The sequence below is a fragment of the Lagenorhynchus albirostris genome, chromosome 2 (genome assembly GCF_949774975.1).
Source record: "Lagenorhynchus albirostris chromosome 2, mLagAlb1.1, whole genome shotgun sequence".
Lineage (NCBI taxonomy): Eukaryota > Metazoa > Chordata > Mammalia > Artiodactyla > Delphinidae > Lagenorhynchus > Lagenorhynchus albirostris.
The window spans coordinates 97,339,198-97,362,147 of NC_083096.1; the positions used below are offsets into that span (position 1 = coordinate 97,339,198).

A 22,950-nucleotide genomic window follows, 5' to 3' on the forward strand; every position below is an offset into this window, starting at 1 on the left:
TTGATCTATATTTCTGTTTTTGTGCCAGTACCATATTGTCTTGATTACTGTAGCTTTGTAGTATAGTCTGAAGTCAGGGAGTCTGCTTCCTCCAGCTCTGTTTTCTTCCCTCAAGACTACTTTGGCTATTCGGGGTCTTTTGTATCTCCATTCAAATTTTAAGATTTTTTGTTCTAGTTCTGTAAAAAATGCCATTGGTAATTTGATAGGGATCGCATTGACTCTGTATATTGCTTTGGGTAGTTTAGTCATTTTCACAGTATTGATTCTTCCAATCCAAGAACATGGTATATCTCTCCATCTGTTGGTATCATCTTTAATTTCTTTCAACAGTGTATTATACTTTTCTGCATACAGGTCTTTTGTCTCCCTAGGTAGGTTTATTCCTAGGTATTTTATTCTTTTTCTTGCAGTGGTAAATGGGAGTGTTTCCTTAATTTCTCTTTCAGATTTTTCATCATTAGTGTATAAGAATGCAAGAGATTTCTGTGCATTAATTTTGTATCCTGCAACTTTAGCAAATTCATTGATTAGCTCTAGTAGTTTTCTGGTGGCATCTTTAGGATTGTCTATGTATAGTATCATGTCATCTGCAAACAGTGACAGTTTTACCTCTTCTTTTCCAATCTGTATTCCTTTTATTTCTTTTTTCTTCCCTGATTGCCGTGGCTAGGACTTCCAAAACTATGTTGAATAATAGTGGCTTGAGTGGATATCCTTGTCTTGTTTCTGATCGTAGAGAAAATGCTTTCAGTTCTTCACCATTGAGAATGATGTTTGCTGTGGGTTTGTCATATATGGCCTTTATTATGTTGAGGTAGGTTCCCTTTATGCCCAGTTTCTGGAGAGTTTTTATCATAAGTGGTGTTTAATTTTGTCAAAAGCTTTTTCTGTGTCTATTGAGATGATCATATGTTTTTTATTCTTCAGTTTGTTAATATGGTGTATCACAATGATTGAGTTGCATATATTGAAGAATCCTTGAATCCCTGGGATAAATCCTACTTGATCATGGTGTATGATCCTTTTAATGTGTTGTTGGATTCTGTTTGCTAGTATTTTGTTGAGGATTTTTGCATCTATATTCATCAGTGATATTGGTCTGTAATTTTCTTTTTTTGTAGTATCTTTGTCTGGTTTTGGTATCAAGGTGATGGTGGCCTCATAGAATGGGTTTGGGAGTTTTGCTTCCTCCACAGGTTTTTGGAAGAGTTTGAGAAGGATGGGTGTTACCTCTTCTCTAAATGTTTGATAGAATTCACGTGTGAAGCCATCTGGTCCTGGACTTTTGTTTGTTGGGAGATTTTTAATCACAGTTTCCATTTCATTACTTGTGATTGGTCTGTTCATATTTTCTATTTCTTCCTGGTTCAGTCTTGGAAGGTTATACCTTTCTAAGAATTTGTCCATTCTTCCAGATTGTCCATTTTATTGGCATAGAGTTGCTTGTAGTAGTCTGTTAAGGTGCTTTGTGTTTCTGTGGTATCTGTTGTAACTTCTCCTTTTTCATTCCTCATTTTATTGATTTGAGTCCTCCCCCTCTTTTTCTTGATGAGTCTGGCTAATGGTTTATCAATTTTGTTTATCTTCTTAAAGAACCAGCTTTTAGCTTTATTGATCTTTGCTATTGTTTTCTTTGTTTCTATTTCATTTATTTCTGCTCTGATCTTTATGATGTCTTTCCTTCTACTAACTTTGGGTTTTGTTTCTTCTTCTTTCTCTAGTTCCTTTAGGTGTAAGGTTAGAGTGTTTATTTGAGATTTTTCTTGTTTCTTGAGGTGGGCTTGTATAGCTATAAACTTCCCTCTTAGAACTGCTTTTGCTGCATCCCATAGGTTTTGGATCATTGTGTTTTCATTTTCATTTGTCTCTAGGTATTTTTTGATTTCCTCTTTGATTTCTTCAGTGATTTCTTGGTTATTTAGTAATGTATTGTTTAGCCTCCATGTGTTTGTGTTTTTTATGTTGTTTTCCCTGTAATTCATTTCTATTCTCATAGTGTTGTGGTCAGAAAAGATGCTTGATATGATTTCAATTTTCTTAAATTTACTGAGGCTTGATTTGTAACCCGAGGTGTGATCTATCCTGGAAAATGTTCTGCGAGCACTTGAGAAGGAAGTGTAATCTGCTGTTTTTGGATGGAATGTCCTATATATATCAATTAAATCTATCTGGTCTATTGTGTCAATTAAAGCTTCTATTTCCTTATTAATTTTATGTTTGGATGATCTGTCCATTGGTGTAAGTGAGGTTTTAATGTCCCCCACTATTATTGTGTTATTGTTGATTTCCTCTTTTATAGATGTTAGCAGTTCCCTTATGTATTGAGATGCTCCTATATTGGGTGCATATATATTTATAATTGTTATATCTTCTTCTTGGATTGATCCCTTGATCATTATGTAGTGTCCTTCATTGTGTCTTGTAACATTCTTTATTTTAAAGTCTATTTTATCTGATATGAGTATTGCTACTCCAACTTTCTTTCGATTTCCATTCGCATGCAGTATCTTTTTTCATCCCCGCACTTTCAGACTGAATGTTTCCCTAGGTCTGAAGTGGGTCTCTTGCAGACAGCATATATATGGGTCTTGTTTCTGTATCCATTCAGCAAGCCTGTGTCTTTTGGTTGGAGCATTTAATCCATTCACGTTTAAGGTAATTATAGATATGTATGTTCCTATTACCGTTTTCTTAATTGTTTTGGGTTTGTTTTTGTAGGTGCTTGTCTTCTCTTGTTTTTCCCACTTAGAGGGGTTCCTTTAGCATTTGTTGTAGAGCTAGTTTGGTCGTGCTGAATTCTCTTAGCTTTTGCTTGTCTGTAAAGGTTTTAATTTCTCCATCGAATCTGCATGAGATCCTTGCTGGGTAGAGTAATCTTGATTGTAGGTTCTTCCCTTTCATCACTTTAAGTCTATCATGCCACTCCCTTCTGGCTTGTAGAGTTTCTGCTGAGAAATCAGCTGTTAACCTTATGGGAGTTCCCTTGTATGTTATTTGTCATTTTTACCTTGCTGCTTTCAATAATTTTTCTTTTTGTTTAATTTTTGCCAATTTGATTACTATGTGTCTCAGCGTGTTTCTCCTTGGGTTTATCCTGTATGGGACTCTCGGCCCTTCCTGGACTCGGGTGGCTATTTCCTTTCCCATGTTAGGGAAGTTTTCGACTATCATCTCTTCAAATATTTTCTCGGGTCCTTTCTCTCTGTCTTCTCCTTCTGGGACCCCTATTATGCAAATGTTGTTGCATTTAATGTTGTCCCAGAGGTCTCTTAGGCTGTTTTCATTTCTTTTCATTCTTCTTTCTTTATTCTGTTCTGCAGCAGTGAATTCCACCATTCTGTCTTCCAGGTCACTTATCCGTTCTTCTGCCTCACTTATTCTGCTATTGATTCTTTCTAGTGTAGTTTTCATTTCAGTTATTGTGTTGTTCATCTCTGTTTGTTCTTTAATTCTTCTAGATCTTTGTTAAACATTTCTTGCATCTTCTCGATCTTTGCCTCCATTCTTTTTCCAAGGTGCTGGATCACCTTCACTATCATTATTCTGAATTCTTTTTCTGGAAGGTTGCCTATCTCCACTTCATTTAGTTGTTATTCTGGGATTTTATCTTGTTCCTTCATCTGGCACATAGTCCTCTGCCTTTTCATCTTATCTATCTTTCTGTGAATGTGTTTTTTTCCCCACAGGCTGCAGGACTGTAGTTCTTCTTGCTTCTGCTCAGTAGTTCATTTTTAATTGCTTATGGTATTGTATTCCAGTGTATGACTACCTCGATTTTTAAAAATCCACTTGCCTTTTTATGGACATTTGGGTTGTTTCCAATTTGTAGCTATTATGAATAAAATTGCTACAAAAACTCTTGTACAAGTCTTTTTGTGGGCATATGTAACCATTTCTCTTGGATAAATATTGGAAGTCAAGTGGGTTATGTTGTAGAGTAGGTGCTTGTTTAACTGCCAAACAGGTGTCCAAAGTCCTTTTACCATTTTACATGCTACTAGCAATGTATGAGAATTCAGGTGCTCCACATCCTTGCCAACATTTGGTAGTGTTAGTTTTTAATGTTTTAGCCATTCTAATGGGTGTAAAGTTATATCTCATTGTTAATATTAATTTGCATTTCTCTAATAACTAATTATTCTGAGTACTTTTTCCTGTGCTTACTAGCCATCAATAAATCTTCTCTGGTGAAGTATTATTCAAGTCATTTTTAAAAATTGGATTGTCTTGTTTTTGAATGGTAGCATGAAATAATAAAATACATGTTATATACATATAATGTATATTTTGATCTCTGCCCCTAGTTCCTGACACAGAGCTCTTAAAACCCTTGTAAATAGGGGTACTAGAAGAATCTTTTTTTCTAATATTTAGTCTCTGACCAGAGTTCCTGACAAAGACATACTACGAAGTTGGTAATTTCCTGAGTGATAGGAGTATCTTGTTCTAATAAGGACCCTTGGTGGGCTTCTGGATGGGGACTGGTCACCAAAGATCAAGTCATAATCTTGGAACCATCAGCCCCACCCCACTCCCTTCTCTTGAATGTAATCATCAACCATGCCTATGTAATAGAGCCTCCATAAAGATCCAAAGGGAGGAGATTTGGAGAGGGTCTGGAAATGGAGTTAACAATCAGTCATGCCTATGTGTTGAGGCTCCAAAGAAACCCCAGTGGTATGAGCTTCTGAGAGTTTCTGAGTAGGTGAACACAGCTATGTGCCAGGAGGGTGGTACACACCAATTCCACAGGGATAGAAGCTCCTGTGCTTAGGACACTTCTAGACCATGCCCTATGTATCTCTTCATATGGCTGTTCATATTTATCCTTTAACATATCTCTTATTATACAATAAGCTGGTAAACATAAGTGTTTCCCTGAGTCCTGTGAGTTGTTCTAGCAAATGATCAAATCCAAGAAGGGGGTCATGTGAACATTTGATTTGCAGCTAAGCCAGACAGACTTTGTGGATAATGCTGTGATACTGTGCTTTACAATAAGAAATACATAATTGATCTTTGTCCATTGTTCCTGGCACATTGCTTGTAAAACCTTGCAATTCCCTGTATAAGATCTGTAGGGGCATCTTTTGCTATAATATTTGGACTTTTGTCATCGGTTCCTGAAATAGCTCCAGAGCCATAAAGGTGAAAGGAGTGTCTTGTTATTCACAAGTCCCTTTCAACTTCATCTGAATTTGTGTTAATTAGGTGACTTTTGGAAATCCCCTAAGGATGGGGACTAGTTGTGAGGGGAACTAACCATGATTAGGCAGTTGGAAGTTTCAATCCTACCGGCTGAGCTCTGGAGAGGGCAGAGGGGCTGGAGTTTGGATCAATCACCAATGGCCAATGATATAATCAATTGTGCCTGTTTAATGGAGCCTCTCAGAAACTCCGCAAGCCAAGAGCATGGAAGCTCAGTACCCTTCCCGCATACCTTGCCCTATGCCTCTCTTCTTTCTGGCTGTTCCTGGGTTATATCCTTTTGTAATAAACCAGTAATCTAGTAAGTTCTATGAGCTAGTCTAGCAAATTAATCAAGCCCAAAGACAAGGTGGTGATACTCTCCAACCTACAGCCACTTGGCCAGCAGCACAGGTAACAACCTGGACTTATGATTGGCATCTGAAGTGGGGGCAGTCTTGTGGGACTGAGCCCTTAACCTGTGGGTTCTGACACTATCTCCAGGTAGATAATATCAGAACTGAGTTAAATTTGTGGGACACCTGGTAAGTATCTGCTGAGAAAGGGAGAATTGTTGGGTGTTGGAAAAAACACACCAAACAGTAACCTGGAGACCTACTACTTGTGATTGGCATCTGAAGTTGGGGGCAGTCTCATGAGACTGAGCCCTTAACCTGTGGAGTCTGTGCTAACTCTGGTTAGTTTCAGAATTGAATTGAATTGTACAACACTGAGCTGGTGTTGGAGAATTTGTTGCTGTGGGAAAACTCCACACGTCTAGTGACAGAAGTAGTGTGGTCGTATTGTAAAAGCAAAGTAGAAACAGGGAGTTTCACCTCTTTGCAGGATTTAATTTATTTATCCAGATGTATGTATTTTGAATGTCTTCTCTCAATCTGTGACTTCACTTTTCATTTTCTTAATGATGTCTTTGGATGAGCAGAAGATTTTAATTTTGAAGTTTACATTTATTAATTGCCTTTAGGTTAGGGTTAGTGCTTTTGGGGACTTTTATAAGAAATTATTTTCCTGATTTGTTCTTTAGTTTAAAAAATTAACAGTTAATAAATGAGAATATATTTCAATTTTAAAGATATTAAAATTCAGTAAGATATTATTTCTCATAGTTTGCACAGTTTCATTAAGTTTCAAATATAAACCAAAGTGGTCACAGAAAATGGCAGAGCTGAAGTAATTTAAGTTCTATTTCTTTGACTTCAAATCACTATTTCTTTTAATTCTGTTATTTAAAGGACTATGTAGTATCACATGGGTTATGAGTTGCACCTGAAGAAAGCTCGAATGATTTCTAATCATAAATCCTAAACCAAGGGTTGACAAGCTTTTTCTGTAAAACTCCAGATAGTAAATACTTTAGGCTTTGCAGGCCATGCATAGTCTCTACTGCAATTGCTTAACTCAGCTGTCCCAGTGCGAAAGCAGCCACAGACAATATGTACATGAATGAGCATGGCTGTGTTCCAATAAAACTTTATAGACACTGAAATTTGAATTTCATGTATAATTTTCACATCATGAAATATGGTTCTCCTTTTGATTTTTTTCAACCATTTAAAAATGTAAAAATCATTCTTTGCTCACAGGCTATACAAAAACAGGCAGCAGGCAGATTTGTCTTGAGATATACAGTTTGCTGATCCCTAACCAAGGGAATTAATATTCCTTGCTGTTCCCTTTTGTGGGACAGGTTTACATCTAGGCTCACCCTTACACTGAAGGTATAGCCCTTTGAGGACAGCTCTGTTTACAGCAGAGGTTTCTTATTGCTTTACTTTGGTAGGCTGCAGAGTTTGTCTCCTGCCCTCAATAGTCCGAGTTGTGCAGATGAAGCTCAGGGTCAAAATGCTTTTGCATAAATCCCTGGGACAAAAGGTAGCTTGAGCACTACTTTAGCTCTCTGGGCTTCTGTATTCATTTTGCTTTTGTCCTGTGAATTTTTAAAATTTGTCAACTCAGTTATACATTTACCAATCATTTATTGCTGTTATCAGTAGGAGGGCTAGTCAGAATATTTTGCCATTCTGCAGAAACAGAGATCCTCTTCCTAGGGATTATACTTCACTCCAGGCTAACAGCTCTTAAGAAAGAGTGTCAATACTGGTAAAATAGATTGAATGTTGTTTGGTTACTTAAGGTACCTCTAATGTAGGCAGAAACCTTAATCAAGATTTAATTCCTGTTTATAAACAAAATTTTGATGTCTTATATACGGTAAAAATATTAAATTCAATCCGTAAGAAATACCAAATGGAGGAAATAAATCTTTTTCAGGGAAGATTTCTTTGTCTATTCTATCTAGTTTGTTTGATGCAGAATCTAACAAGATTTCACAGACCATCAGCTTCATAAGAAGGATCATTCAAGTTTTATTCTCTTTATACGCTCTTAACGTACACATTAGCACAATTTCTGAAACATATTCTCTAAACAAGGTGTAATCTAATTACATCTTGTGTAATCTAATTCAGAAGTAGCTCCTAATTCTGATAAATTTTTCTTGTATGGACAGCTTCTAACAGACTTTGCCAAATAGAAATTTATGCTATCACTTCAGTTTTTAAGTGACATTAAGACTTTTAACCTGTACATGAACGCCAAATTCCTTGCCCCACCACCTTTTAAAGAACATTTAAGTTTACTCTCTTAGCAAATTTTAATTATACAATACAGTGTTATCAACTATAGTCACCATGTTATATATTAGATCCTCAGATGTTATTATCTTATAGCTGAAAGTTTGTAACCTTTTACAACCTCTCCCTATTTCCTGCCATCCCCAGACCCTGGAAACCACTTTTCTACTCTGTTTCTATGAGTATAACTTTTTAAAAGATTATACATAAATGATACCATGTAGTATCTGTCTGTCTCCATCTGACTTATTTCATGTAGCCTAATGCCCTCAAGGTCCATCAATGTTGTCACAAATGGCAGGATTTCCTTCTTTCTCATGCCTCAATAATATTCCATTGTGTGGAATATATTCATATACACGCACACACATACACTGCATCTTCTGTTGATGGACACTTAGGTTGTTTCCATAACTTGGCTATTATGAATAATGTTACAATAAACACAGGAGTGCAAATATCTGTTCAATATTCTGTTTTTATTTCCTTCAGACCATGGTCCTTTCCTGGTATGATTAAAAGGACATATGAATACAAATTCTAGATTATCAATATAATTTAGGTTTTGCACAAGCTTCATTTCTGGTGGCCAGACTTGTTTTAATTTTAGATGGTCTAAGACTATTGGCTAGAGAATGTGGCTGGCCTTTGTCCCCAGTTTCTGTGAGGTAGCCTCTAAATCCTTGGAATTTGCCAGTGATTGGAGTGGCTTTGTTATTCATGGTGGCTTCTAGAGTTTATACTAATGAGATGACTCAGGATGGGAGACAGACATGCTAGAAAGAGCAATCATGTGATTAGAAAACTGGGACCTTGAGCCATATAATATCAGCACAACCTGTGGGAAGGGGTGGGGGGGATGGAGACTGAGTTCAACCTTATAGCCAACGATTTAGTCAATCATGCTCACGTAATGAAACCCCAGTAAAAACTCTGGACACTGAAGCTCAGATGCACTTCCCTGGTTAGTGATACACTAAGCATTGTCACACATCAGTGTAAGGTGGGTAGCTAACTCCATGGGGAAAGGACACGGAAACTTCACACTTTGGGCCCTCCCAGACATCACCTTATGAGTCTCTTCTTTTGGCTGGTTCTGGTTTGAATCTTCTTTGCTATAATAAAACTATAATTTACATTTAGTGCCTTCCTGAATTCTGTGAATTGTTCTAGTGAATAATCAAACCTGAGCGGGTCATGTGAACCTCCCAAATTTGTAATCAGCTGGTCAGAAGTGAGGGTAGCTGTGGGAGTTCACAAGCTTGCAGCTGGTGAATGAAATGAGGGCAGTCTTGTGGAAGATTGTGCCCTTAACCTATGAAATTTGGCCTAACTATGGGTAGAGTCAGAATTGCATTGCAAAGGCTCTACCATATTTATTGCCACTTGTATTCCTGAGCTACTTTCCCTTATCTCTAAGTTCTTTGGTTCAGAGAGGAACTGTGACCATTTTTAAAGAGGTAAACTTGTTATGCATTACATAATTTTTAAAAAAAGAACTGTAATTGTAGATAGCAGTGATTATTTCTGAAGTAAATCAGACATCAGACATTTTTATCCAACAAGCTTTTATTAAGTATATTCCATAGGTACATTCTAGTTAGCAGGATACAAAGATAATATATAATTCCTGCTGCTAGGGAGTGTAGGTCTAGGAAAGACTCAGACAAACCATTACAGTAGAATTAATCAGTGTGATAAAAGAAACATGAATAGGAAACATGGCAATGCCAAATGAGCAGGTGAGAAAGAAAAGCAGAGGCCTGGAAGAAGTGCTGTCAGGATTGAAGTTTGAGAGCTGGGCAGGGAATGGCCAGAAGGAAGGGTAAAAAGGGGAAAGAGGATGGCGTGGAAGGTGGAGAGTGGAGTGACCTCTGGTACCGGACACAAAGTTGAACTGCACATAGCAGAGGTAAGAGTTGCAGCTAGAGAGAAACACTGGGCCCAGAACATAAAATGCCTTATATGTACTACGCTAAGAAGTTTGGAGTTTATCTTAAATGTAATGGGGAAGCACTGAAGGATTTCAAGAAGGGGAATAAAATAATAAAAGATGTGCAGAAAAAAAAATTGAAGCAGTGTTATAAATAGAATAAATATCAGATGAGATTGGAATCAGTCTTAAGAAGTGATGAGGTAATTCTGGCCAAAAACAGTAGGCTTTGGAATTAGGATAGAAAGATGGAATTAGAATCAAGAGACAATAAGCAGGTAAACTTGGCTTAGCCTCATTTGATTTTGAGGGGGGAAGCACTTAGGGAGGCATCAGGGTTTGGTCTGGATGGTGTTTCTCTTCAATAAAGGGAATCCAGGAAGAAAAGCATCCATGGTGGGAAGAGTAGGGTTCATTTCTGTACATACTGAGATACTGTGAAACAAGTAAGTATAGCAGATATATGGCTGAATATATGAGATGGCAGCTCAGGAAGGTTACTGCAAGTGAAAATACAACCACTGTTAAAGGTTATAACTTTAACAATGATTTTGGAACTACAGGAATGAATAAGATCATCAAATTGGAGTCTGTAGAGCAAGGAAAGAATAAGATCAAAATAAGAATCCCAAGAACACCAACATTTGAGGAGTAGATGGAATCAGAACATAGAAATTGAAGAGAAATGGTGTCACAAACCAAGGAAGGATCAACCGAGCTACAGAGATCCAGCAGCAGAAGGTAACGCAGGTCATTAAAGACCATGGTTTCATTGTAGAAGGGATGAAAAATCAGATAAAATGGATTAAGAAAATAGCAGGAATGAGGAATTTGAGATGACCTCTGGCTATTTTTTCAAAACATGGTGTGTGAAGGGAAGAAGTATTGGATAATAGCTAGATGGGGCAACAATTAGAGGAAGGTTGTTCTGATTATTTTTAAGATGGGTACACTCTAATATGCTGAAGGGAAAAAGCAAGCAGTGAAATTAGGAAAGAGCATAATGGATGAAGCAAGGGCTCTGTGAATGTGGGAGAAGAGATTAAGAGAAGGGGTAGAGGGATGCATGTTCAACAAACAATATGAGGAATACTGTATTGAGTAGGAAAAAAAAAAACAATGGTAGGGATGGCACTACAAAGAGAAAACTTAAGTTACAACTCAAACTACTTACAAGGACAGGAAATTCACTAACAATGGCTCCTATTGAGCCTGCTAATCTTTCAAAATGATACAAAATAGGCAACAATTTATATACATTCTCTACAGAGGAATGCTATGCATAATATCAGGCTCAAAGAATAAGAAGTATGTTGTGCCATGTTTCATTTTCTTGAGGAAGCCAGGAATTAACTATTTTTTAATTAATTAATTAATTAATTAATTTTTGGCTGTGTTGGGTCTTTGTTGCTGCGCACAGGCTTTCTCTAGCTGCAGTGAGCTGGGGCTACTCTTCGTTGCGGTGCGTGGGCTTCTCATTGTGGCGGCTTCTCTTGCTGCAGAGCACGGGCTCTAGGCACACGGGCTTCAGTAGTTGTGGCTCACAGTCTCTAGAGCACAGGCTCAGTAGTTGTGGTGCATGGTCTTAGTTGCTCCGCAGCATGTGGGATCTTCCCGGACCAGGGCTCGAACCCGTGTCCCCTGTATTGGCAGGTGGATTTTTAACCACTGTGCCACCAGGGAAGCCCAGGAATTAACTATTGAAATAGATACATAAGTGGATATTCTGTTTCTGCTGAGTATGCAGAATGCATGGCCATATTGTTGAGGTGTATTTACAACACTTTAAACTAGTAATCACTAGTACTCATTTTTCTATGAAAAGATTCATAAAAATAGCCCACAAAAACTGACTGAACTCATCCTATAACTGAAATTTTTCAATAGGACTTTGGCAGTTTTCATGCAAACAACAACAACAAAACACTCTGAAGTGATGGTGGTACTTAGCTGTTTGGAATCCTCACAAGGTGAGTCACTCATTTCTGCATACCAACCCCTCAGGGCAACTGATTCAAATTTATGTCCTGGAAACAGGCTTCAGACTGGGAACTTATAAAAATGGGACTCACAAGAATCCCATTATGCCTGTATACTGTGTGGAAGATTGATATTTCCTTACGTCTTCCCGGAATCTAGGTAATAATACTCACTTTCCTGTATGGATTGTATGGTCATCAAGTAACCTTCAAGATGGTATCCAAAAGAAGGAATGTCCAAATTAGGAATATACATCCCCTACCTCTCCCCAAACACTAACAAAGTTGACAAAATGACACCCATATTTTTGTATGTCCGAAACAGATAAATGTAGTTAGTTTTAGCCCACTGCTAAGAAACTGGTATTCTGGGTAACCTGGAAAATCCAGTTAATATGTTTGCAAGGCTGAAGTTCATCTGCAACTAGCTGGGCTCCCTGGACAACACCCACCAATACAGTCTCCCCGAAACTGTGACATAAATAAACTCTGCTTACCTGGAGACCAGTCAAGCATCCAGAAAGAGCTTCCTTGTGTTACCTAGATATTATAAAAAGAACAGAATTAGACCAAGCTATTAGAGCAGTATCCAGTTTAATTAATCCCTTCTTCCCTCTGTTCTCCCACTGTACACTGCCTGTGCCTTTATTATAGCATGTTATCATGTATGTATTATAGCATGTATTATAGCATGTATCATGCCTATTATCATGTTATCACTATGGAACATAGCTATTTATGCTGTTTTTCCCACCTGAATATAATTTCTAGAGAGCATAGATAGTAACTTATGCTTTTCTTTTTCCCTAAGAATACAGGACACATAGCCTTACACACAACAGACACTCAATAAATATTTGCTATATTGAACCAGGCACAATTAAGGTCAATTAGGTATTATAGGGCTTCAAATTAGTTGTGAAAGGAATTAAGCTAAATCTCTGCATGTGATGGACACTCATGAATGTGCAAGAATCTGTCAAAAATGTGATCCTCCAGATATGAGTAAGTCTAGCTCTTGGGGGCTTTTGGGGAGAAAGGCATAAAAGTATTCCAAATAATTTGCCAAAATGAGTAATAATCTCAACTCTCACTATGCCTATTTATTCCTGTGTCCAGCTGGTTACAAGTGGGAAAAAAAATCCCACAGCACATTCTGGTTTTGTTGAATTTCACAAAAAACTGGATTTCATATTTAAAATAATCAAATGTTAAGACAGCCTTAGAAAGATTAAACAAAAGTTTTTTAAGGATACATTTCTCGGTGGTTTTAACCATTACTAAAGTGAATGCAGAGTACTGTTAACTTAGATCTGAATTTATTTTTATTCTCCTGACATCTGACATAAACTTCTAAACATAAGAAACAGGTTCCAATTTGCATCAACAACAGATTTTAATCAATCCCTGTCCTCCCCTCCCCCATTTAATTATGTTCATGGTCATCCACATTGATTTATATAATCAGTGCATCTCAACTTATTTTGCCATTGAGTAGACTCAAGATTGATTATCACCTCACATACAAATCACTACAAGAGTTTACCAAATCACTTCCCTGCTTCTAGCCTCTCCCCTCTCAGTTCCATTAAGCATATCTACTTGATGGCTCTTGTTAAGTGGCAGTCTCACCAAGACACTCTACAAATATTCATTGAGCACCTGTTATGAGCAAAGCACTGATATAGGTGTTATAGAGCAGATAAAGACCAGTAAAACACTGTGCTTGCCCTTCAAATCTACAGTCTAACTAGAGAAGTAACATGCAATCGTAATAAAACATTAAAGGAAATCAGAAGAGGAAGAAACGAAAAATTGCAGCTCAGGTAAGATACTATAGATGAGCAGCTTCTAAACTACAATTTAAAGGATGAGATTCCTATGGGTAAAGTAGAGGAGTGTTCCAGGTGGATGCAACAGCACTGAGCAATGAGTGGCTGTGAAAGTTGAGGCAAGTTAACCAGAAGCAATATACAAAGCAGATGAGATCAAATAATTAAAGACTACAAACACTGGGCAGGAAAATCAGCACATGCTATCTAATGAAGACCACTCTTTAAAAGTGCTATTCTATCTAGTACATAATGATATGGCATATAATATTACTTTAAAACAAAAACAAAGAAATCACATAATGCAAGATTCAGGGTACCTACCCAGGCAGGGGCATAGCAGGTGAACAATAGTTTAAGAAATAGAAAACTGGTCACTGGGCCACCATGTGCAGTTGTACAGTTGTATGTAGTCTATGTGAATGGCACTTTCTAAAGTTGTTCAGTGCACGACCTGTTCAAAAGTACTCAGTAACCCTGATGGTTTCAGACAGGTGAGTAATTAACTTTGCCGGAGTCTAGCTTTGCAAAAGGGAACTCATTAATGTAGAGATGGGTCAGAGGGCAAGAAATCAAGTCTCTCAGAAGACTGAAATCAGTTGTACGGTTCAAAGTCTTGAAACAACAAGATAGAGATGCAGGTCCTTATACCTTAGGAACAAGATATAAGCAATGTATCAAGACAGTATGACTCTGAGTGTAATTTCTATGTAAGAATTCTTATAGCTTCTTTAAGAAAAGGATTGGCTCCAGAGTCTCGCACCACAATACCCCCAAACACCCCCAACTTACTGATGGAGTTTAATTGGCCATAGAACAAAGTTATTAGGAAGGAAAATATGTCATCACATCATTATTTAAGAAAAAAATGTTTAAGCCTTTATTTATTTTTATGGTTATTAATACCATGTTTGCTTCCTTTCATTACAAATCATATTTCAGCTATGTTATAATTTTTAAAAACTTTGAGCTTTAGCCTAGAAATCTGTATGTTTTCAGAGTACAAATATATTAATGGCACATTCACTTTTTGGGTGAGGGGAGGGGAGAGAACGGTCCTAAAGTGCAGTTTTACTTGGACACATAGAAACTGTGTAAAATCGGGCTTCCCTGGTGGCACAGTGGTTAAGAATCTGCCCGCCAGTGCAGAGGACACGGGTTCGAGCCCTGGTCCACGAAGATCCCACATGCCACGGAGCAACTAAACCCGTGCACCACAACTACTGAGCCTACACTCTAGGGTTTGCGAGCCACAATACTGGGCCTGCGTGCCACAACTACTGAAGCCCACGTGCCTAGAGCCTGTGCTCCCCAACAAGAGAAGCCACCACAATGAGAAGCCCGTGCACCGCAACGAAGAGTAGCCCCCACTCTAGTAGTCTAGTAGTCTAGTAGTCTCACTTCAAAGCCCAAGCTCTTTCTTACTCACAGCTTTCTACTGCTTCTACAACTGGTATTCAAGGAGTAAATAATATCTTTGATACTACTGTTAGAATTTCATCAAGTGCATATTATTTAATGAATGTCCAAAGAGGAGCAACAACCAGAAGCAAAGATAAGATTAAAATAGATCTTACTTGAGTCTGGATCCCAATAAGCAAATTATTTTCAGAAAATTTAATGGGCTTTGATAGTGAGGTGATGAAATTGCTGAAAAGAAACAATGATACTCAGCTACAGCAGAAAACTACTGTAAAACAAGCAAAAAAACAAATAAAATAAAGTAAAATGCAAGGAAATAAGGTTACGGTGAATCATGTCCTATGCCTGCCTAGGATTTAGAAAATGCAAACCAAATCTATTCCAAGAAAATTAATTTTGTGGAAATTCTGCAACTTGATATAGACAGGGGTTTAATTTTGGTTTTTTTTCTTTTTGTTTATTTTGCGGTACGCGGGCCTCTCACTGCCGTGGCCTCTCCCGTTGCGGAGCACAGGGTCAGGACGCACAGGCTCAGCGGCCATGGCTCACGGGCCCAGCCGCTCTGTGGCATGTGGGATCTTCCCAGACCGGTGCATGAACCCGTGTCCCCTGCATCGGCAGGCAGACTCCCAACCACTGCGCCACCAGGGAAGCCCCAGGGGTTTAATTTTGGTTCAAAAAGTTTCTAGATTTATCATAGGAAATAAAAACACTCTAAGTATCATAAGTGACCGTATTACTAAATCTGAATAACTCAATGTCTACATAGTTTATTAGTGTACACATTTAATAACAACTTATATGGTTTTTAAAAAATTTATATTCTGGTTATGCTAATTTCCAGGCTTAAGGAATTACTGCATTGCTCACTGTTTTATATCAGAATCTGTTAAAGGAGGGAAGGTAGGAAAAGAGTACGATGACAAAGAAACTTACTGGGGTTTAGAACCATGAAATGAAGCAAAGGCCCACAGGTGCAGAGCCCAGGTTGATTCCTGGTCTAGTATTCTTTCCATTCTAACCTGCTTATTCTACAGAAGGAAGTTTCTGAATCCTGGAGTGTGTCTTAGAAATCATCTAGCTAAAAACATCAATTTCACTGAGAGCAAAACCAGTCCAGGGCTTCCCTGGTGGCGCAGTGGTTGAGAGTCCACCTGCCGATGCAGGGGACACGGGTTCGTGCCCCGGTCCGGGAGGATCCCACATGCCGCGGAGTGGCTGGGCCTGTGGGCCATGGCCGCTGAGTCTGTGCGTCCGGAGCCTGTGCTCCACAGCGGGAGAGGCCACAACAGTGAGAGGCCCACGTACCGCAAAAAAAAAAAAAAAAACAGTCCAAACTCACATAGTGACTGGCAACAGAGCCAGAGTGAATGGGCATCCTGACCACAGGTATTCTCTCTGGGAATAATTATATTTAGGCACGCACAGTCATTGGTGCACACATATTCCCACTGAAAAAAAGTATCTTAGTTTATAATTGGTTTACTTACTTACAAGTACAGATTCACCACTTAAATAACATTGTGATGTGGGAAATAAATACTTATGCTTTAAAACAACAAGTAAATTTATTGTACACAAATTTACACAATGTTATATCTCAACTATACCTCAATGAGCTAGAAAAAATATTGCTTGTTTAAGTATAGCAAGGAGATTAAAAAAATGACAGTGATTATCTTTAAAAATAAATAAACTTGCTTAGAAATGTTTTCAATTAATACTGTCTTTAAAAATACTTTCATCCAAGGTGAATTCCACACTGAGTCTTCAAGGGTAGGTAGGAGTTAGCCAGGTGAGGGAGAGAGGAAGTGGGAGTCTCAGGGGAGGACAAGAGAGGAAGCTGTTCCAGGCAAGTGTTCAGTATAAGCCAATGACAGCAAAGAAAGAAACAATATAGTGTGCATGGAGGACTTCTTACCAAGTTTGGTATCACTAGAGACTAATGTTCAGCACAAGAGATGAGGCTGGAAAATTGACTATTTAAAAGCTGAAGATGAAATATATAAACTATAAAGGGGATTTATTTTGATTTGTAATACAATGTTCCTCCTTTCTCTTTCAAGATCACATTTTCTATTTTTTCATGAGCAAACTATATTTACCTACTTCAGTTTTTAAATCAGCTTTTTACTGAAGTATAATTTACATACAATAAAACTGATCAATTTTCAGTATACAATTCAATGAGTTTTGACAAATATACAACCACCACCACAATCAAGATATAGAGTATTTTCATCACTTCAAAAAGTTCCCTCATGCCTCTTGCAGTCAATCCTTTCTCCCATCTTTGGCCCACTGATCTTTCTGCCACTAACCTTTTACCTCTTATAGAATTTTATATAAATGGAATCATATAGTAAACAAACAAAAAACCACTTTCATCCAATACAAAAATTGATATTGTTTTAATATTAAAGAATAAACAGGGAAACAGGGACTTGCCTGGTGGTACACCTGCCAATGCAGGGGACACAGGTTTGATCCCTGGTCTGGGAAGATCCCACATGCCATGGAGCAACTAAGCCCGTGTGCCACAACTACTGAGCCTGCACTCTAGAGCCCACAAGCCACAACTACTGAGCCCATGTGCCACATCTACTGAAGCCTGCACACCTAGAGTCCATGCTCCACAACAAGAGAAGCCACTGCAATGAGAAGTCCGCGCACCACAACGAAGAGTAGCCCCTGCTCACTGCAACTAGAGAAAGCCTGTGCTCAGCAACGAAGACCCAATGCAGCCAAAAATAAATAAATAAATACATTTATTTAAAACTATTAAAGAATAAAGAAATTAAAGAATGACTCAAGAAAAAAATTACATATGAGGTGATAAACATCTTAATTATCAAGGAACTGCATACTAAAACCACAATGAGATAACAATACACACTCACCAAAATTCGAAGGACTCACCATACCAAGTATTGGCAAGGAAATGGGGGAACAGGAACTCTCATCTCTTGCTGGTGAGAATGTAAATTGTACAAACACTTTGGAAAACTGTTTGGCACCATCTACTGAAGTAAAAACACATGCATCCTATAACCTAGCAATTCCAATTCCTGGGTATATACCAAGAGAAATGAGTGCTTATGTCCAACAAAAGTCAGATACAATGATCAGAGCAGACTTATCAAACTGTACACTTAAGATTTTGTGGACTTTGCTGTATGTAAGCTATATCCCATTTCCAAGGTACTCTTTTACTTATCCATGTTGAGATCCTGAGATTCATCCATGTTGTTTTATGTAACAGTAGTTCATTTTTTTCATTGCTGTATAGTATTGTATTGTATGAATGTACCACAATTACTTTTTTAATTGTTGTTGAGTATCTAAAATTTTTAAAAATTGTTTCAAACCCAAGTGAACATCTTCTCTGCTCACCAGTAGATTTTGTTTACTATAATACTAAGAAACAAAGTCCATCTGCATGCTAGCCATCTTCTATTTTAAGTATTAACATATTGCCAAGCAACATTTATTTGGTGCCAATCAAGTTTACAGTGCTAAACTCAATTAAATGATAGAAACAAAGTTTTTCTCAGAAAGCACCTCAGAGTATAATAATAATGTTTGCTTAAGATGACCCTTTGTGAATCAATAAAATAGTCCATCTAGAGGACTGGTCTATAATGAACTATGTAATGATTTCAGAGAACTATTGTGAATGAGGAAAAGAATGAGAACCAATCTAGGTGGGAGATAAGGGCTGATTCTCATAATCTGATGGACACTGTAGATTACTATAAAATTAATTTCAAACTCCATATCTGCCAGTGTTGATTGAATCTTTACTAATTGCCTGACACTATGCTAAGTCCTTAATATGTATTCTTTCATTTATCTTCACAATAATCCTATGAGGGATGGTATTATTATCACTATTTCCACAGATGAGAAAACTGAGGTTTAGAAAGGGAATGAACTACTGAAACCACATACAAGCCCCTGTGTCCCTGTCCTTTGAAGTAAAAGGCTTTTGCTTTAGTTTCCCAGGCCTCCCTTGAGTCTCAAAAGGCTGACTCAAGAGTTAATGATTAGGAAATGTGAAGATGTGGAGACAAATAGCCATTGGGCTGGGAAACTGGTAACAGTTTAGACTATAAATCTGCCACATGGCAGAATCACCGAACTCCAAGTTCCCTAAAATATATAAAGGCCTGACACACATTCCTAAGTTGTTTTTAGAGGAAGCAGACCCCCATCAGATGTAAAAACACTGACCACACGCACATAGACCCTAGACCCATTGAAACCCAAAGGTTGATGATGCTTGAAACTTTACCTTGATGCCAACAAATCTGAGAACTATGCATGAGCTGATCATGTACCCTGCAGTCCCCTCCCTCACAGTGCCTTTAAACCCCTTCCTTGAAAGCCATTGGGGAGTTTGGGTCTTTTGAGCATGAGCTGCCTGTTCTCCTTGCTTGGCACCCTGCAATAAATGCTGTACTTCCCATCACCACAATTCATTGTCAGTAGATTGTCTTTATTGTGCGCAGGTAAGGAGACCCAAGTTTGGTTCAGTAACACTACTGAACAGAAAACACCTAAACTTAAACCAAGGTCTGAGTGACACGAAAACCTGAGTTCTTAATAATTATGCAAACTTCTCTCTGCACAGTTCTTCCCTTATGAATAAAAAATGTATTTATAATATATTACCATATGTAGATATGCACTCATTCATTCTACATACATCTATTGAGCATATGTGCCAAACACTGTTCTAGGTATTTCCTTCACATTAGTAAATCAAATGGAACAACAAATCCCTGCCCTTGTGGTGCTTATATTCTAGGACAACATGGACAATAAACGTAATAAGTAAGTAAATTATACAGTTATGTTAGAAGATGAACATGTGCTCTGGGGGAAAAGAGCAGATGAAGTGATTGGAAGTATCAGTTTTATACAGATTAGGCCTCACTGAGGAGGTAAATTTGGGGCAAAGACTTCAAGGAAGTGGAGCCAGAGCCACACAGATATCTGTGGAGGGGATGGTGGTGGTGGTAGGGAGAATAGCAGGAAGTGAGGTCAGAGAAATACAAGAGTAGTAGAGTGAGGGTGTGTGGGGGGGTTGATAGACTACTTTTAAGAACTTTGGCTCCTTCTCCCACCAAATCTTGGCTAATTGAGATATGTTTCCCTAAATAAATCTTAAAAGGGCAGGATGTAGTTTTTTAAGGGTAGAAAGAGTGAAACTATGTATCCCTGATTCTACCTTTTTAGCAATATTCTTTGGAGGAAGGAATTGCCAAGTATAAAAATGGGTTAGAAACGAAGAAAAAAAGTTTACACACACAAGGAAACATCTTGGGGAGTTACTTTACACAAAAATATAGGGTTGTAAGTGATTTTCTTACAATCAGTCCACATGGTTACTCTTTCAATCTATTAAGTTAGGGTTAAAAATAACAGTAAAAATTCCATATTTTTCACAGAAAATCACTATGGATATGGAGGTTTTTTTAAAAAAATATTATTGTGCATTTTACATGATCACATCATGTAAAATGTGTAGATGAGCAAGATCACTGAATAAACAATTACTTTTTTCCCCCTGAGTAAGCAAATGCACAATAATGTAACTTCAGAACTTTTCTTGATCTTAGTAAATATAATTCTGTCTTCTGAAGCAATGCTATCTTTAATTATAACTTATTTGTGAATTGTTAGAAAATAATGACAATCAATTCAGGGTTTCTAAGCTCTACGGATATTAATCAAAATTTCCTCTAACAAAGAGGCAATCTCTGGGAACAGCTTCAGAGTAAAATAATACTCTCTATTCACAATAAGGTCAGATGGAGTTTACTCAGTAGCCCTGATATCTTCTTTTCAAAAGACACACAATGAACTCAAATAGGAAAATTGATGGATGAGTCCTTTCAGATGTAAGGTAATTACAATTTGTTCATAATGTAATGCAGTGTCTCAACTATGTGTTATCACTTTAATATAAAACTACTATATGATGTGTTTATGACAATGGAATGGAAAACCCATCAGTATTAACTTCTTATGACTATCTGCATCTCTTTTTCACATTTTATGACTACTGCTTGAAGGTCTTAGATTAGCTATAAGAAGAATTTCTGACAGTGAAGGTACTAAAAATGAGTTACTAACAAAGGTTACGAAAGCATCTTAAAGACCTTTCAGGAAAGACCTGAATGTTTACCCTCAGGGATGATTTGCTATTGTCCTACATGAAAGCAGAAATAGAAAGCAGAAAACTCTTCAGGCCCCCCATGATCCTTGTTATTCTTTACACTAAAAAGGCTTTTATCCCCCCCTTTTTTCCCCTAGAATAATGGTTCTCTATAACCATGCCCCTGTCTTCTGCTACGTATGAAATTTCATATTTGCTATGACGTTAGAAATAAATATTCTATTTGCTTTCATTATCATCAAAATAATGTTACAGTGTTGATTAAAAACTAAACTGTTTTAAAGCAAAATTCTCAAGGCCCTGCTGAAATTAGATGAAGAAATGGTATCATTTAATCAGCTATATGCTTAGATATGTATGTTTTGTTAATCTGTTACCTAGATGAGGGGTTTATCTTTCACGCAAAATGCAATCATATGCGTGCTTATGTCTGTAACTCCCTTGGAAATGCAACAAAATAATAACATGGGCTGATGGCTGAGTGGGTGGATAAATGTATGATTGAAAAAATACAGCAAAATGTTAAAACTGTAGAACCTAGGAGGTCACTGTATGGACACTTACTGTAAAATTGTGTTAACTTTTCTATATATTTGAAATTTTTAACGATAAATTGTTGGGGAAAATGCAATCATACTTGAAACCTGTTTTACGAGGCAAGGGAGAAACCAAATCACACAGAATAATTCTGCAAAAAAAGATGAGACCAGTTTTTGCTGCTTATATTGAGTTGAGGAGGAAAATGACTGCCATAACACCTTCATCAATCTACCTCCAGAAAAGTCATCCAAATTCACACTGCTATTGAGAAATGAAGGCAGGCAGAAAGCCTGGTTTGTTCAAGAATTCTATAGTGAAAGTAAGTTCCTTTAACTGAATTTTGAAAAGTAAGACTTGAAATTATTTGTGTATCTAAAAATACAATATTTCTTTACCTACTCAGAATAACTTCATTTTCAATATAGATTTCCTGAAAGGAGATAAAGTATACCTTCCTTTGGATTACTAATTATTCTTTTTGTCAATGCCCTTTCCCTATGAAGCTGTTTGAAATCACTCAAAGAAAATAAAAACAAAAACATGTTAAAAAATGACCAGTACATTGGAAAATTTACATACTAAATATGATATCATTTAATCAGCTATATGCTTAGGTATGTATGTTTTGTACATATAAAGTATATATGATATGTGTCATAAGCCTTTCAACATAAATGACTTTCTAAAGTGTCATAAGCAAGGCATCTTTATGTTTGATAATTCTATCAATGATTTTTTGGTAGTCATCAAAAGCATATCACTCCCTGCATTTCGTAAAGACAGAAAAAGACATCATCTCAAAGAAATTGCTCAGCTAGTAGTGGATAATGACCTATTTAATAAAGATTTATTGAATACCTACCATGTGCCAGACACTGGGCTAAGGCTTAGGGATGAGAATATAAATAAAATACAGTCCCTGACTTCATGAAATTTACGGTTTGGTAAAGAAGATACACAATTACGAAACACTTAAATTGACCAATAAGTATATGTGTGGAGTGTTACTGTAAGAAAAAGGAGATACCTAACCTAGCTGGGGGATCTCTGGGACTGCTTGCTGAGTTTAGTCTTAAAGAATGGGTAGCAGTGATTTAGGCAGGAGAAAATGGGAGAGGGTATTCTATGCTGAGGTGGCCGCCTGACTAAAGGCACAGAGCAGCATGTTGTGGGCACAGAACTGTACTGCTAGAGAAAAAGCTCATGGTATGTAATG

The 22,950-nt window shown here is 37.4% G+C and overlaps 1 long non-coding RNA gene across 3 annotated transcripts in view; it reads right to left on the bottom strand.

The window, feature by feature from the left end:
• LOC132514580 (uncharacterized) overlaps positions 1 to 22,950 on the bottom strand; it is an 84,966-nt gene that overhangs the window by 60,025 nt on the left and 1,991 nt on the right. For all 3 annotated transcript variants that reach the window (XR_009538860.1, XR_009538859.1, XR_009538858.1), the window contains one exon: positions 12,254 to 12,296. This is a non-coding gene — a long non-coding RNA (uncharacterized LOC132514580). The remainder of the gene's footprint in view (positions 1 to 12,253; positions 12,297 to 22,950) is intronic.